The sequence below is a fragment of the Centruroides sculpturatus genome, unplaced genomic scaffold (assembly GCF_000671375.1).
Source record: "Centruroides sculpturatus isolate CEXI.00-Female unplaced genomic scaffold, Cexi_2.0 scaffold71, whole genome shotgun sequence".
NCBI classification, from domain to species: domain Eukaryota; kingdom Metazoa; phylum Arthropoda; class Arachnida; order Scorpiones; family Buthidae; genus Centruroides; species Centruroides sculpturatus.
The window spans coordinates 886,420-903,806 of record NW_019384332.1 but is presented as its reverse complement, the minus strand read 5'-3'; the positions used below and the strand labels follow the sequence as shown (position 1 = coordinate 903,806).

The following is a 17,387-nucleotide window of genomic DNA, read 5'->3' as shown; positions in this document are numbered from 1 at the left end:
AAAGGGCACATCTTTTTATAGTAATGAAAGCATCATTTAAAATATTTTCCTCGTTATTATTTAGGTTTTAATGAATATATATCGCTTAGAATTCTATTTTCTATAAATTAAAAAAAGAAAATTAATATAGGTAGATGTTTTCTAACATAAAAATATCATATGTTATTCAGTAACTTACACCACAAATGCCTTATATATTAATCTGCAATTTCATTAAAAACATTCCTACTTATTTCATTAAAAATTCTCAATTATAAAAAAAATAATAGTTACATTAACATAATTTTCCTGCATTAATTATATGATACAGAAAATTCTTAATCTTTTAGGTTATCGAAGTATAGCATGTGCACAAATTATCTTAAGTATAGAATAACTAACAGCTATGCTCTTATATTTTACCTTCATTCTCTACTCCATACGGACAATGTGATGAAGGTACTTTACTGGAGAACTTTATGAGATGAATCCCCACGCAATAGTAGCGTAGAAGCTAAGATATGAAGGCAATTTATCACATCTAAATCAAGAGATGCAGCCAATTTACAGCAGCATCGACAGCAACTAAGATAAAGTCAATTTACCACAGAAAAGACAGGGATTAATAAATAAAAGTCAGTTTACCGCAGCATGTACAGTACGAAAAGCTCGCATATATTATATTACAGCGAAGACACGTCGAGCAGAAGTCCTAAAAATACTAAATAACTTTCTTCCAGAAAGACACGAGAAGGAAATAAAACCATCAACAGGAATCACCAGCTATAGCAATCCGTTTCTTCTCAGGATATGCATCCTGGAAAAGGATATCCCCAGTAGCACGTGCCTCCTTCCCTTGGGTAAGGGAGGCTAGCTCGTTATTAGTAGGATGCGGTCAACACATCAATCGTCTAAATCCGGATAATCGGATTGCGAGAGGAGCAAGAGATCGTTCTATCTGGAAGGAACTATGACGCAAAGCAAGCAGATAACAGATGCGACTGATGCGTGTATCGATGTAATAACAATTAATATATCTTTATTAGCTAAAGCTATTAATAAAAATGATTATCCTAACAGTGTATTATACTAACAAAATAATGCGTGATATAGTAAATAAAGAAATACAGGTGAAATTCCTCAGCGTAGATGGATAATTGCTGTAGAGACTGATAAAATTAACAAATTGTGTGGAATAAATGTAATTTTACATTAGAAAAGAGAGAAAAAAGCTAAGAGCAAATGGGAAAAAAAGAAAGTCTATGGAAGTAAACACTTCACTTAAGTCAAGGTTATTGGGACTTGATGAAAGGCAAGCGAGCGATACTTAAAATTTTGTTGGGTAATTGTATACCGCGATGATCACGTGAACCGAAGGTGCAGATTTTGCATTAGTGCAAGTTTCGGTTACGAAAGATGCAATACGAAAATTAGACCTTAAGTTGAGGCTGAAAATTTGCGCGAATCACGTGATCGTTCACGCGGTCAGAAAGGATGAGATGGTATCTAATCACGCAAATTCATCATTTAATTAGGCATTTACTCCGTTTCGATTGAAGGCGCCATGCAGAAAATATATCCGTCACGTGATTCCCATATTTCATATTTACGTAATCGGTGCACGGATACATTATATCGAGAGCATTAGTTGCTATTTTGGTCGAGTTGATTGAGCGACAAGTTTCTGTCTGCCTAATGTCGTGATCCAATAGACAAGACCAAAACAATCGCGTGATTATTATGCAACATCGAAACATAACATCACGCTATTACCGCATTTCATTTGGCATTCTTAATTTTGGTAACTCTTCTCCGTGCTCATCGGTAAGTAAATTTTATGCCAATTCACTCATGTGATCAGATAATCACTCATACAGACATGTTTTAAAAATCACACGACGGTCACATCACCTGGCAATTAGACTTCACAACAAGTTCTCTCACGAGGATCTGTCCTCAAAAAGGAACAACTCAATCACGTTACCAGACAATCTTCACATCTGTAATGTTTCTTTATTTTATTTCAATATTATCTTCATATTTAATCTTCTACCCCATTTTCAAGTCTTCGGTCTTCTTCCTTTCAGCTGTAGTTCAATCTTTTATCTTCTTCAAAATAAATGTTTTCCTTACTTTTAGCATCTCTTGGTGTATTATTTTCTTTCCTACATCCTACCTTCCCTGTTTCAATCGTTCCTCTTCCTTTCTATCCCTCCATTCCAATTTTCCCCACATTCCCTTTTGTCTAGCTCCCACAATTTTTCTTTCCCATTTCAAGCCCCTCAATCCATACTCTCCATTGCACCTAATTTTGGCTGCAGCTCAACCTTACGCCAAGTCCTTTTCGGCACAATAATTTCTCTTTCCATTTCAGTACATTACATTTATTTTTATTACTGCCTTACGTTACCTATTACTCAATATTTCTCCTATTTTCCCTATCTGAATCTTCAATCTTCATCGCTTTCACAATATCAGAATTTTCTCCTTTTGCAACAGTTCTATCTCAATCTTCTTTCTCCTTTTCTTCAATACATATCACCCTTTTCTTCTCTGCCTAGCGTTTGTAGCTCAATTCAATCCTCTTTCTCTTCAATCTACTTTCTCTTCTTCGACACAACAAGTTCCCCTTTCCACTTCAACACATCTCACCTTTTTTTTCCCCGCCCGATATATCCCTTAACCTGTTTTTTTCCCTTCTCAACATCGTCTAACCCTCTTTTTTCCCGTTCCCTTTCAATATTCCCTTCACTTCTTCTCCCTGCCTGTATCCCCTTTTGTGTGTATCCCACCTTTAAAGGCAAAATTAATTTGTTAAAGGCAGACAAAGCATCGATTGGTTCAATCCCACAACTTATTAACCATCTACCTTTTCACACGATAAAAGATAATCTCTCTCGTTTCTACGACAAACGTTTTGAGGAAACAAATTTTAATTATTTAAATCGCATTCGGAAGATTAAGTTAGTTGGAGAGCGAGAGGATCAAATTGTCCGCAACTTCGTCGTTTAAATGACAAGGACACAAATTGACTTTTTAACCCTCCGCCCCTATAATCAAACCTGTCCTTTTATACCTTGATAAACGTCTCGAGTGCTCTATAAATATCCGGCACTAACCTTTTCCCTAATTACGTCACACGTGACCGTTACCAGGGTGATATCAAAGCGGATAAAATCCTTCCTTCCCTCCCCATCGTCCACCATATTCAAAAACTTCCTTTGTACTATATTCTCCAGTAAACTAAGGCGTTAAATCAATATTTTACAACAACTAATGGAAGAAAATCATGTTAAAAATTCAAAACAAAAAAGAAAAACGTCCAATCTTCCACAACTATTTTAATTGTTTTTAATTAACGTTCTTATTAGCTGCCAATTAAGTAAGGATTATTGATTAACTCATTTGAAAACGGAAGATTGAACTTTAGTTTTCTTTTTTTTTTTCGTCCTTATCCTTATAAAGTTAAATTAGTGATAAAGCAGAGCCGAGCGCCTCTTCACCTTTTCTACCTCTTACCACGTCCTACAAGTTTTTTGCCCTTAATATTTTAATATTAACTCACGACAAAAGAGGTTAAATGAAGAACCGTGATTCGGTCAGCAGAAGAAACAAAAATAAAAAAAATTCATTGAGGTCAAGGGCTTGCTTATCATTCACCTGACGTCATCACTGGGTTTCCTTTGTAATTACAAGTAAATAATCTTTTTGTCCGTTAGACTATGGCGTTCAAAACTTTTTCCAATTCTCTAGTTTTAAGGATAAAAAATCTTTTAAAAACATTTAAAAAAAAATAGCCCAAATAAAAGATAAAACCGGACTAAAATTCTAATAAAATATTTTAATTTTATAATTCGATTGCACATCATTTCAATGCCAAATTCAAACTAGTAATGAACTTTACCAAAGACGTGTTCCTTTTTTGCATATGGAAGCATTCTTACATCGAGAGTATCTTCGCAATAATCAATAATAATTCTGATACAAAAATAAATCCATCTTTACAAAAGACAGAACTTTTCAGATTAAAAAAACTCAACTGCAATATAATAAAAATACATAAGTAGTCCTATGCAAATCATATAAAATTCTTCGTGAAAAACATTGAATTCTTAAGGGTTTCAGATTCTTACGAATAATCCCAAACTATATAATGAAGAAAACAGAAGTAAGAAGGAGAAAGATTATACGAAAAATCAGGAATATTCAAAATAAAATCGAACCCAGATCATTCTGATAAGAAGTTGTTCTTTTTGAATAAATAAAATGGTAAGAAAATTATTCTGCATTACGAAAATATGCTACTGTATAAGTAAGAACACCGCAAAACCTTAAAAAAAACCATTAAATTCACTTATTTTTAGTACTAATAAAAATATACGAATTTTGCAACATGCCAGTTTGATGTTTTAGCAGAAAGAGAAAACTTTATTTTGCAAAATTATCTTTAAATCAAATAAATGAAACCCGTTCTTCTAAGAAACACGTCTCGAACAGAATCGGTTCAAGGCTATAGTTACTATTATAGCTTTAAAATTAATTCGCTAGACGATTAAACCAGTTCGAGTGCCATTATAATAATAAATGATTTTACTCCAAACCAGTTATTCAATATTTAAAATTCGCTATTGATAATTTTCAACTTAATTAAATTTATGAGTAAAGTAATAAATTTTTATCCTGTTTTCTCCCTACCTTTAGTTTTCATTATGAAAGCGGGCAACTTCCTTTCCTCTCTCGCTTTCTATTGTAAACAATTAGTGCTATTTTCGGTACCCTCGGCAAATAATACTCGACGGAAGACAAGGTCGATTCTTGTTTGCACTACTTTTGAGTTGTCGAAGCGTGCTGCCATAGGAACAACACACCTCGGTAAAATGAACGAGAAAATTAGAAAAGAAAGAAAGAAAAAGACCTAATTTTAACTGAATCGATTGGTGTAACAGACCTACAACTGCACCCACGTTTTAACTTATTCACCGGTTTTACGTGCATACTCGATAGACACGCAACGTAACGGAACAACCTCTAGTGTTGTTACGTGTCCAGAATTTTACTAGTGTTAAATTGTTTGCAGATAACAGTTTAATACTAGGCACTGTTTTTTAACATTTTCCAGTTTTGAAATCGAATATTTTTACGCTTTTGGAATTAGATTTGTGTGTCCCCTTTATGAAACTCTAAGTAGGGGGTCGGTTTTAACGTGTTCGTAGATAATAACATGCTTACCTTATTATTATTTATGAACACGTGCCAAGAAACTGTACGGAAAAAATCAGAAAGCGCATTCGACATCGGTAACTCGAGATAACACAAGTAACAACGATGCAACCATCATTTAAAATCGATGCAATTATGCTTTAATACATTTAACAAACGGCAACATTGCAACTATTCTATAACTAAAGACTTAACAGATAGCAACACTGCATCTATCTATTAGCCAACACTAATTGGTGCTAAGTACTCACAACACAGCTTGTACTGACCAGCTGAAATCATTGCACATAATAATCGTCTTCGAATCTCTTTTATCTTTTAATTTGCTTTATACGTTTAAATAAGCTTAAAAAAATCGAAAATCGAGTAATTCATAAACACAAACCTTGAAAGAAAACAGATAAATATCTACACAACTGGTTTCAAAACTGGTTGCGTGAAAGTTACAGTTAAAAAAAAGAAAAAAAAAACTATACTCATCCGGTAACACTATCTTCCGGATACGTAAGTCTGTACTGAAATACAGGATATTGTAAACAAACAAAGTCGCATCGCTTAGAAACAGGTATAGCACGACAACCGACTTATAAAAGAACAACAAAAGATAAAGTCATTCTATACAACTTCCAATATGCCAAAGTATTGGATAGTTAGAAGTAACCAGATAGTGTATTGACTCCAAAATCGAATGAAAAGGTCGATGACCATAGATAGAATGGTGTAGCGAGTTCGACCAGATAGTAGTGAAAACAGGATAGCTTCTACACAGAATGAGATTTCATCAGTTTACGCGACAACCGCACCCTCCACTTCTCTATTAATGTTCAAAGCGGCGTAACGCTATAACGGTCGCTGCTGTGGATTTTAATTGGATGACCAGAATAAAATACGTTTCACTCGATGCCCGATAGCGATTATTTTGAGGGAAACTAACAAAAAAAAAGAAAGGAAAGATAACTGAGAATATGGGTGAAGCACCATTGTTAATGGCTCAACTTATTGCTTGACGTATAGAGTAATACATTTTACATTGTTAACGAATCGAAATTTAAGCATATTTACTTAAAAAAAATGAAAATTTACAATTAATGCCATTCGAAACTACCGCTTACCTTTCTTAAATTATAAAATACTCGCAAAACAATAACGAAACTAGAAATTTAAATTATAATCTCTCGGATATGCAGCTGATAAACTTTAAAACCTAGATAAGTTTACATCATAAAAATCGTTAACATGTAACTGACTATCAAAAGATAAATTTTTAAAAAATATAAATAAAATATTCAAACATTCTACCCGTCTTTTACATTGAAAAACTTTTACCAATTGACAGAATAATCGAATTAGATATTAACATGAAAATTAAATAAGGCAGCAACATAAAAAAAATGGCGAACTCTTTTAATAACAGAACAAAACAAATATAAAACAACTATTATTTCTTTTTCGTGCTCCGTTTGAACTAAAGCTAAAAAAAGTATGAACAAACTTTAACCGATAACAGGTTAAAGCAGTACGAAATGACTAACTTCGTGACAGACAGATTCACATGCAGGTCGTGATCGTGAGTCATCACGTCACGTTGCGAAATATAATTTCTATTTCTCTTTCTTTTGTTCCCTCTTCTTTTTTTACCGAATCATCGCAGATTTTTCGCTGGAAATTCGGACATTTTCTTACGTAAAAGTAAAGCTGCTTATCTCATTTTAATTAGTTCAACGTTAGGTTAATTAAATTCAAGAGTTCGAGATTGTATAATAAATCGACACGTTAGCTATTCTGTAATAAATCATGCATAGAATTTTTGCAACTTGGCACTGTTGCATAAGGTATTAAATCCTTATACGCTGTGTTATATATGTATGGGCTAGAATTTCAAAATCGGTCGCATTTGATATTCTAATTTCATTCTGAAACCTATACGAGTTTTAAGTTTGAATTTCGTAATATATATATATAAGCAAATGGTAAATCAAATATCATGCATCATTCGAATTTTTGTTTATGTTGTTTGGGATTTTCACTCTGTATTCCTAGTCATACTTTATTTGTACTTATTGAAACTTTAATGAAAAGATTTTTATGGGAATAGAAAGAAATAACTAACTAAACTTTTTAGCTCTTAAGTTATTAATTTTGAAATCTAGAATTGTAAAAGTATTATTTCAAATATCGATTTTGTAGTGGTAGTAGTAATAGTAGTAGTAGTAGTAGCAGTAGTAATGATGATAATAGTAATGTTTACAGTTTTGCAGTTTCATTTTATTATGTTGTTTTTTAGGAATTATTAAAATGGAATGTTCTAGTTTTAAACAGAAATTTAACTCTTGATCTTCTTTCTTCCTGCGCATATGTTTTTAGTGAAACAGTCGAGTTAACATTTATTGAAAAGGAAAATTTCATTTTATTCTATCTGGGTTTTCTTTTATCGTTTTTACAATAGTAAAATTCTATCTGTCCAGTTATCAGAGACGAGTTTTAGCTCCTTTTTTTTTCATTTACAAATGTCAAATTTTATTTCCGCCATCGAGTTAAATTCCTGTTCTTCCATTTTATCAATACTAAAACTTCTATTTTTCCATTTGTGAATCCGAATTCTAGCTGTGTCATCTGTCACTCGAATCTCTGCTTCTCCGATGGTCTGCAACAAGATTTTGTTTCGGTTAGAACCACGATTTCGCCTTCACCAGAATCCATGAAGACAGCTTTGCCAGCTGTTCCCAAGCCTGGTATAGCCGCGAGCTGCTAGATCCACCTTTGTCACGGGATGCTATTGTAGGTTACAAACTGCCGTCTGCTTACGTCGACGGCGATTTTCAGCTAAACGGGAAAAAAGTCTAAATTCTATTCTTATCAATTTTTCATCCGTTTGCTCTAATTATAAGAAGTGAAGTGGAGGTGTATACACTTTCAAACGTCGACCGACAGAAAAATCTCTCTACGGATCACGTCGCGGACAGTGAAATACGTGACAGTGGTTCGATCACCACAGACAATAGCAAACAATTGATAGACGTGCGGTGCGAAGAGAATGCACAAAGAACGGGGGGATAAAAAATAAGAGGAGGAAAGATAGAGTAGTTATGATAGATAATTTTTTTAAGTGCAAAACTTCCAAGAAAGAATTATCGATTATCATAAACACTATTTTGTTAGAGAGGCTTCCATCTCTTCGGGTACACCTGAACGACCCCCAAGAGGTCAGGACGCAGCTGCCAAACAGATGGCCCAACCGGATAAGCAGCTGCTAGTCCAATTCTTCCCTGATCATTGTTGATATTTCACAAAGTTGAAAGACGTTGTCTCCAATGTTGAAATATCTGCATGGCAGCGTAAGCGGTTGTCGACATTAATAATAAAAACAATACAAGAAAATGGGATTTGTTGGCGATATCTTACGTTAAGAATTTACGATCTCGACCTGGCATTTGGCAACGAAACGCTTGTAAGATAAGATTTACGTAAGCAAAGGCTAACGTATAACTGAATAGAGTAGTTTTCTCCTGCAACTAACCATAAAATCGTAAGTAAGAAAGACGGACGACAGCCAGAAAAATAATGGAACCTCTCGGGTATCATAAAAATTTTAACTCTGAAAAACAAGACCAAAAAAAAATCGAAGCTTAAATGCAAACTACGAAACAGATTATACGACGAAAACCAATCCAAAACAAACTGAAAATTGTTTATTTCGCGTTTTGTAACGCAAAAGTTAATATATAGCCTGACTTTCTATTTATGGAAGCTCAGCATGAGCAAGTAAAATACCAACGTTTGGTACGCTTGTCGCTGTTACATACCTCCATTAATATAAATTATAAATTATCGAACCGAAAACCAGTTACATTTAAGAAGAGGAAATAATTATTATATAATTTTAAATGTTTATTTAATAAGATTTACTTTATCGATTAAAAATTAGTTAAAATTTATATCAAATGATCTATAAAAATTCAAAAATATCATTAATTTTTATTTGATCTTTACGAAGAAATAATAGTTTTTGCCCTTCACCAGTTATATAAACAATGAAAAATATCGAATTTCACATAAAATATATTACTTCGAATGAATTTTATTAGTCGACATTTTCATTATATAAGATACACGATCTTTTAGATCGTTAAATACACGTAAGACACATTTATTACGTAAATAAAGTACAAAAAAAAGATCGTTATCTAAAAGTAAAATTATGTTAAAGAGAATAGCTCATTACGGTAGTATTTTAATAGTCCTTATATGTAAACGCATTTAACCCTATAGAAATTTTTACTCTGAAGTTGCATATTTAAAATTAATCCCATGTCCCGTCTCGATTCATCGGCTTCAACAATAACAATCGGACACGCAGCGCAAGGTGCACGCAATACGTGGTCGAAGCACGCATCCATTACCACCTATTGATTTGGCCACAGGTACAACGTCTACGGGCTGTTTATACATCACAACTCATCTGCAACCAAGCAGGCTAACGGAAGAGCAGAAGCTTATTTAACTCGGCCACAGTTTTCACAGTACAAACAACTAATACCTAAAGATTTCTAATACAGTATATATAAAGTACAGTACCTTCTAATATCAGTTACGTTAGGCGACAACAAAAATTTAGCATGGGCGATAACACGGATAATATTCGAGTTTAGGACATTTTCCAACATCCTTAACTTTGATTACATTTCATTTTAGGCACATCGTTGCAAGTTCTTCGTGCTTTAATTCGTCCTGGTTCTAAGGTCATTTCTACCTAAACAGATAATGTTTACTTCTATCTTAGTACACGTTTATTTCTAATTTAATACTTGCATGGATCTAATCAAATAAATGTGTTTCTAATAACCAAAACATGTTTCTTTCTATCTCAACATATCATTTTGTTACTAATGGACATGTTCTATGTCCGTTAGCAACATTCCTACGTTCGTTTTCTAATCCGACATATGTTCCACTTTTATTTAAATAGAGTGAATGAATAAATATAAATTTGTTTTGAATTAAAATAAGAAAATTAAATCCCAATAAATAAATGAATTAAATTATTTTATCAACATTTAAATTATGAAAATTTATAATTTATGACGAGACGAGATTTAAAGGTCGCAACAGGTTTATCGAATTACGTTGAACGGATCTATACGTAAATTTCTTGAAAATTACAAGAGGTAATTGAAAAATAAATGTCGTAAAATGAAAACAAAAAAAAGAGAATATAAAATTGCATTCATAAATACTCATAAAATATATAATATTTTTTTTTTTTAAGTGAAAACATTTTTAATTTATAACTGCCAAGGGGGTAGAGAAATATCCACTACACAGATCCAACTTCCTTTCACGTGTATTAAACTGAGTCTGCATACAATTTGGAACGACAGTAAACACGATTGATTCTGTAGAGGCGGCGAAACAAGACGTCATCAAGTGCAGCCAGTTTGCAGAAACGAAGTTGCAACGTCAAAGGTTGCGTAACGCTTCTCCCCAGCTGGATGAATTCTGAATAAGCAACAATGTCAAAACACGGAGCATAAAGAATGAATGTTAACGCGTTGTACTGGTGATTAATAAAGTCTACCTGCTAAAAATGTCTTTTATTTTTATCATAATTATGTTTCTATTTATTTTTTTATTTATTTTTTAATTTAAATTACTTCACAATTTTTTTTTTCAGTGATGCAAGAATGTTGATGATAACCTAGAAACAAACAAACTTCAATTTTCCTAGAATTCACCTAACGTTCTTGGATATTTAAAATGGATAATATTCTTTAATTGAAACAGTTATTAAAGAAGAAAAATAAATTTGTTAAATGTCTAGTTAATTTATCCTTGTATCTTCAATGATGCTACATATTTACTTTGAGAAAACTAATTTTAAAATTTTAAATTTAACTTTTGCAAAGTTTGAAAAAGGAAAAACAAATGAAAGTAAATTATAATTTAATGGACTATAAAATTACAGATAGAATTTAATTATCCATAAAAAGAAAATTAAATTGTATACAATTTTTGGAAGTGCAAACATCAAAATATTTCATATTAAAATTTTGTTTCTTGTACAATAAACCTTTTGTAATATGTTCAGGTGTAAAGTAACATTTAAGCAACTACAATAGATTATAATGTTCTATACAATTCTTTCAATTAAAAGTCTAAATTTTCCTTTAATTACATATCATTAACTGACCTTGAAGTGATGTTTATTAAGGAAGTACAATCTGATGAATCATATTTATGAATTAAAATATAAATTTAAATATCCAGAACACCTTTGAATTAATGAAAGTGAATTTGTATTAATTTAAAACTGACTTCACTGTTGTTGAATTCATTTAATATCAAACTTAATTTCAAACATTCAAAAATATTATTATTAATTTTCCATCAATGGAATGGTCGGGCTTAAAATTAAATTTTTACTTAATGATTATTTAAATTATAGAATTTATTTTCAAATTAATAGAATATTTTAAATATTTCAACACAAATAAATTAATTCTTAAAATATTCAATACTTATTATCTTGTATTTTTTTTTTTTTTTTTTTTTTTTTTTTTTTTTTTTTTTTTTTTTTTTTTTTTTTTTTTTTTTTTTTTTTNAATTTAATAAAATACCAATGACCTTTTTATTTAAAAATAAAAAAAAAATTAAATTTGCAGATACTAAAATAACAAAAGATTCAATTTGCTCCTACTTAATCCTTTATATCAACCAAAATAAAAAAAGTAAGAGAATAATAACCTCACTGTAGAAACTTAAAGGAAGGAATGGCATTGGAATTAAACCAATCATTAATCATTAAACTCAAAAGACTCATCAGGATGAAGCAGTAACAATTCTGGCAAAAGGAGGAAAAGAAAAAAAAAAAAATTTTCTCATCAATGCATGACTTGTAATGGAGGATAATCAACCAAAATAAATTATGTACAAACAAGAATATCTAATAAAGCTAATCCAAAGAAAATAACTGCATTAACTGCTCATCAAATGGGAAATAATTTGTATAACCGTAAATGTCACTATATGAAATTTTAAACCCGTTACAACCATAGCAAAATTTATTATTTAATAAGTTTCTAAATTTCTAATTAAACTTTCAAAATTTAATTATTACCAAAATTTGAAATTTAATTACGATATATAACAAATTAACTAAATATACTGCCACTAGGCATAGGATATTGCTTTTCAGTTAAAATTAGGTCGCATTTAAGATTGGAATATCAAAATTAAGTGTAGATGGATTTTAGAAGGATTATTCCCTTTATACTGAAATGAATTAAGATAGGTTTCGGTTCCAACTATTTTTGGTGCCATTAATCTTCTCGAAAGAAAACAAAATGTCGGTTTTGAGGGATTGAAATGCGCCGTTGCCTTTATTGCATTTCAAATACACATAACTGTCAATTTCCAGAAATCTTTAATCCAGCTCCCTTAGTGATATTTCTGGCAATATACACTAATGTCAGTTTTGAAATTTTAATCTCCTGCCACTCAATAGAATTTCAGTAGCAAACAAGATTATTATTCTTTCTAAAGACAAATTCAATTCTATTAAATGATGCTGATTTTAAAGACTAAACTTTTCGTCTGCAAAAAATCAGACAAGTATAGAAAAATATTTTTCAATTCTGAATTTTATTTCTCAATAGTAATATAAAGCACAAAGAAAACTTGTATAAGGATTGCATTCAATTCAAAATTGATGAGATTTTTCTGTTCTATATGTATGGTGTGAAATCTGTATGTATATTTGTATTTTCTTGTTACAGTATTTCAATGGTAAACAATGATTCCCATGATTACATTTTATGCAAAGATATCAAAATAAACAAACTAATGTAAACAAAAAAGAACTATGCTTGAAATAACATTAAATATGAAGGACAATAATTCTATTCAAGGTCAAAATCAAATAACAATAAGCTATTGTTTGTCTTTGATAGCTACGTATAAAAATGATCTAAGAATTGAACGTTTTAAAGAAAAAAATATCCAGGATAGAAAACTATTATATGTACTTTATCATTAAATATGAATTCTAGATTATTATTGCATTAGCATAGCATATCAAAGAGATATTTTGAATAGATAATAATAGCTGCGCACTTTAAACGTTGCTATTCATAAGAATAAGATAAAATTATTGTACTTTGTCATTCAATTCATCATTCTGTAAAAATTTTTTCAACTACTTTTTATATTTTTACAAAAAAAAAACATATGTATAATAGAAGAGAAAAATATATACAATTTTTATTTTACAATTTCATCTAAAATTAACAAAATTTCTGTCTAGACTTACAAGTAGAATCTACTATTTTAAGCTACATAACCTATTTTAATCATGTGTGAGTGTAGTCTGTTCTACAGGAATTATATAAAATTGATTTTGTATACACTTAGTGTTTAAGTATAAAATCTACAGCTAAACCTACTGAATACTTAGTTAATGAACATGAATTGTTTAGGGAACTAAATATAAATGAGGAGAATTTAAGAATTTTATTCCTTAATGAATAGTGAAGCAAGTAAAATGAAGAAAGATCCAATAATGTTACTGGTTTAAAGCAAAAAAAAATATTTCAAACAAATTATACATTCTTTAGTATATTATAATTATATTATAAAATTATATGTAATGTTTATATGATAAATACATAAACATTGCATATTAATTAATAAAATAAAAAAATATAAAATATACATTTATTGTAATATGTTACATTATTATTTATATATCTATATACAAGACTTATTATACATATAATTGTATTTCTGTATTGGATATGATATTTAGGTGGTGAAAATTGTATTTTGCACTAAATATTGTGTTTATGAAATTGGATATTGTATTTTATGTATTGATTATTGTATGAATTTGGATATTGTACATCAGCTATTAATTATATTTAGTGAATTGGTGTTTGTTTTATTTAACTTGTCTGTTTTTACTTGTGTTGTGTTTAACTTGTCTATTTTTTGTCTTGTTCCCTGTACAAAGGGTAAAAAACCTTGTACTAATAAATAAATTAATTAAATAAATATAAATCTAATATAATATATAGATACATAAATAGACTATTAACATTTCTTTTAAAATAAACACATTAAATTATTTAACACAAAATATTTTTAATTATAAAAATAACTATTCATAAATAATTACAAATATATTACCAGAAGCTATTATTTAAAATTTAAATTTCTAATTACAGTATTATTATAATTTTCAAAATTTTAAATTTTTCAAATCCGACCTTCCTTTAGTATATTGAATATATTTAAATTTGCCTAAGTAATTTTGTGAAATGACTAACAATGACAAATTTGGCACAATCTTCCTTCTCAATGGTTCCAAAAAGATGTGATTAATTACCTTTTCTTCTTAGTTAACATGAAAGTGTCATTGAAAAGCAGTAACCACCTAAGTTTGTCTAGGTTACTTTTTAAATATAAACTGTTTGATTATTTTCTAAGGAAACTAGCTAGGTAAGTCTGGTCCAACTTGAATTGCAGCCAAATTACAGTATAGATCAAGTGTAGTGCCCCTGTGATGTAAAGAACCATCAAGACCCATAAGACGAGCACAATTAAATGGAACGCAATCTACCTTGATGTCGGATAATAAACTTATTCTACCAGACACGTTCAAAATTACACCTTTAAGATAATATATGAAAATGGACAAACTTATAGGAGACTACATTTGCTTTAAATATAGATCAATCAGATATCTCCCTTTCCTTCTATATTATAAATTTAAAGACTGTTTATCTTTTAATGAATGTATGCACAAGGATACATCTTTTAAGTTTATATTCGATATATATGACCGTTAGTCCATTTATTAGGAATCTTAACTCTCAAATAGAATTTATAGACATAGTTTTCTAAGAAAACACTGAAAGAAGAAACCAATAGCTCCCCTGAGGTCTAAAGGTAAACTTAAGACACAAGTTTAAAATTAAAATGAAATTCAGGTTTAGTGACAATTCTATAAAACTATCGATTATTATTGGGATTATATATAATATATTTTGCACTTACACCCTAACAAAAATTTTAAATTAAATAACAAAAATAGTAACTTTAGCTGCTAGAAATAATTTATCTGAAACTAGATGTAAATTTGGAAATTGTCATTTATGGACCTACATAAATATATTTACACTTACATATATTTCAATAAAAAAGTATCTAGTATCAATCATAATTTTCCAATTATTTAAAATAATATCAGAACAAAAATGCAAACTGTCACAAGGAAAATAAATAATTAAAGTTAGAAGATAACCTTTATAATAACAGTATAGCAAGAGATAACTTGTATTAAATTTGTATAAGCTTATAAATATTTTAGATTTAAAGTATAGACAGACAAAAATGAAAAGTTACTAATGTAAGAAACAAAATTATAAAATATAAATCATCAAGAGAGCATTAAATGTACAGGTTTTGTTGATAATTTATATTTTTAAAAATGATGGTTTATAGATGTTAACTTGCACAGTTTATAATTTAAAACTATTGATTTTTAAGGGAAAAAAAGCATATTTAGATTACAAAGGTTATTAGTTTGGGATTTATATTTCCCTAGATCAAATTGGTAAGTTTCATGTAACAAAATAGATCTGTTACTGATGAACAATGCTGTTGGTAATAGATTTATATATTTAATAAGAATAAGATAAAATTATTGTACTTTGTCATTCAATTCATCATTCTGTAAAAATTTTTTCAACTACTTTTTATATTTTTACAAAAAAAAAACATATGTATAATAGAAGAGAAAAATATATACAATTTTTATTTTACAATTTCATCTAAAATTAACAAAATTTCTGTCTAGACTTACAAGTAGAATCTACTATTTTAAGCTACATAACCTATTTTAATCATGTGTGAGTGTAGTCTGTTCTACAGGAATTATATAAAATTGATTTTGTATACACTTAGTGTTTAAGTATAAAATCTACAGCTAAACCTACTGAATACTTAGTTAATGAACATGAATTGTTTAGGGAACTAAATATAAATGAGGAGAATTTAAGAATTTTATTCCTTAATGAATAGTGAAGCAAGTAAAATGAAGAAAGATCCAATAATGTTACTGGTTTAAAGCAAAAAAAAATATTTCAAACAAATTATACATTCTTTAGTATATTATAATTATATTATAAAATTATATGTAACATTNTATATATGAACTTATAACGGTTGCTTTAGCAGTGAAGTCCGCATACAGGGGACTGATTAGCAGTAGTAACAAGGCAGAATTTATGTGTATAAAGGGTTTTAATTAATTAAAATCTAGGAATTAGCAACGGCGCCGTTAACCGATGAAATTGACAACGAAACAAACACATGGATGTAATAGACATAAAACGTAGAGATGAGCGGCGCGTAATCGATGCTAAAGTTTTTAATGCCGTAGTAGAGGTTGTACGAGTCGAACATACTCACTTCTAAAGACATTTCAGGTCATTCCTTCGATCCGCACGTCCGCATAAGAAAGAAGTCGTTTTAAAAACGTAAAGGTGCTTCACAGTTACATCAATCAACACAATCCAAAAAAAAGTGTTTAGCACCAGTACAGGTCGTAACTACCGGTCGAAGGTGTGTATATCCCACACATTCACACCCGAAACATCACACTAGAGAGAAAACGACGCTCACCGACACCACTTCGTACAGGTTCGCCATTATTCGTTGGGGTGCGATCGTCCGATTGGTTAACGTTTCGGTCACGTGACGGGGGTCGAATCCGTTCACGTGACGTAGTAAAAGACGTCTCTGGCTACAGGCAAGAATACGAAAAGAGAGGGGGTTGACTCTCTTTTAAAAACCCTAAGGGAGAGACGGCAGAAGATTTTAACGGAATCGAGAAATTAAAGGGAAAGTAGTAAATGTAGTTGGAGTATTAACAACGAGTTTACAACAGTGGAAAATATTTTAATATCTCGCATTATGCTACGATGATTTTTCATTTGATGACAATAAAGAGAAATGAAAAATATGTTAAAAGATTTGCAGGAATTAAAATCTGGATGTTGCTGATAAACGTCAGATATATATATATATTATTTATTTATTTATTTATTTATTTATTTATTATCATTTTTTTTTCTTGATGATGGAAGAAATATCAATGGGGTAGAGGCTAGTAAAAGAGTGCTGGAAACTAA

At 30.1% G+C, this 17,387-nt stretch overlaps 1 protein-coding gene across 1 annotated transcript in view; it reads right to left on the bottom strand.

Annotated features, from left to right (window-relative positions):
- The window catches only part of LOC111630585 (semaphorin-1A-like), a 101,012-nt gene extending 83,862 nt beyond the window's left edge, over positions 1-17,150 (bottom strand). Inside the window, exon 1 of the mRNA XM_023374705.1 lies at positions 16,666-17,150. The gene's annotated coding sequence lies outside the window, so the exon portion shown is untranslated. The remainder of the gene's footprint in view (positions 1-16,665) is intronic.
- Between the last annotated feature and the right edge of the window lie 237 nt (positions 17,151-17,387).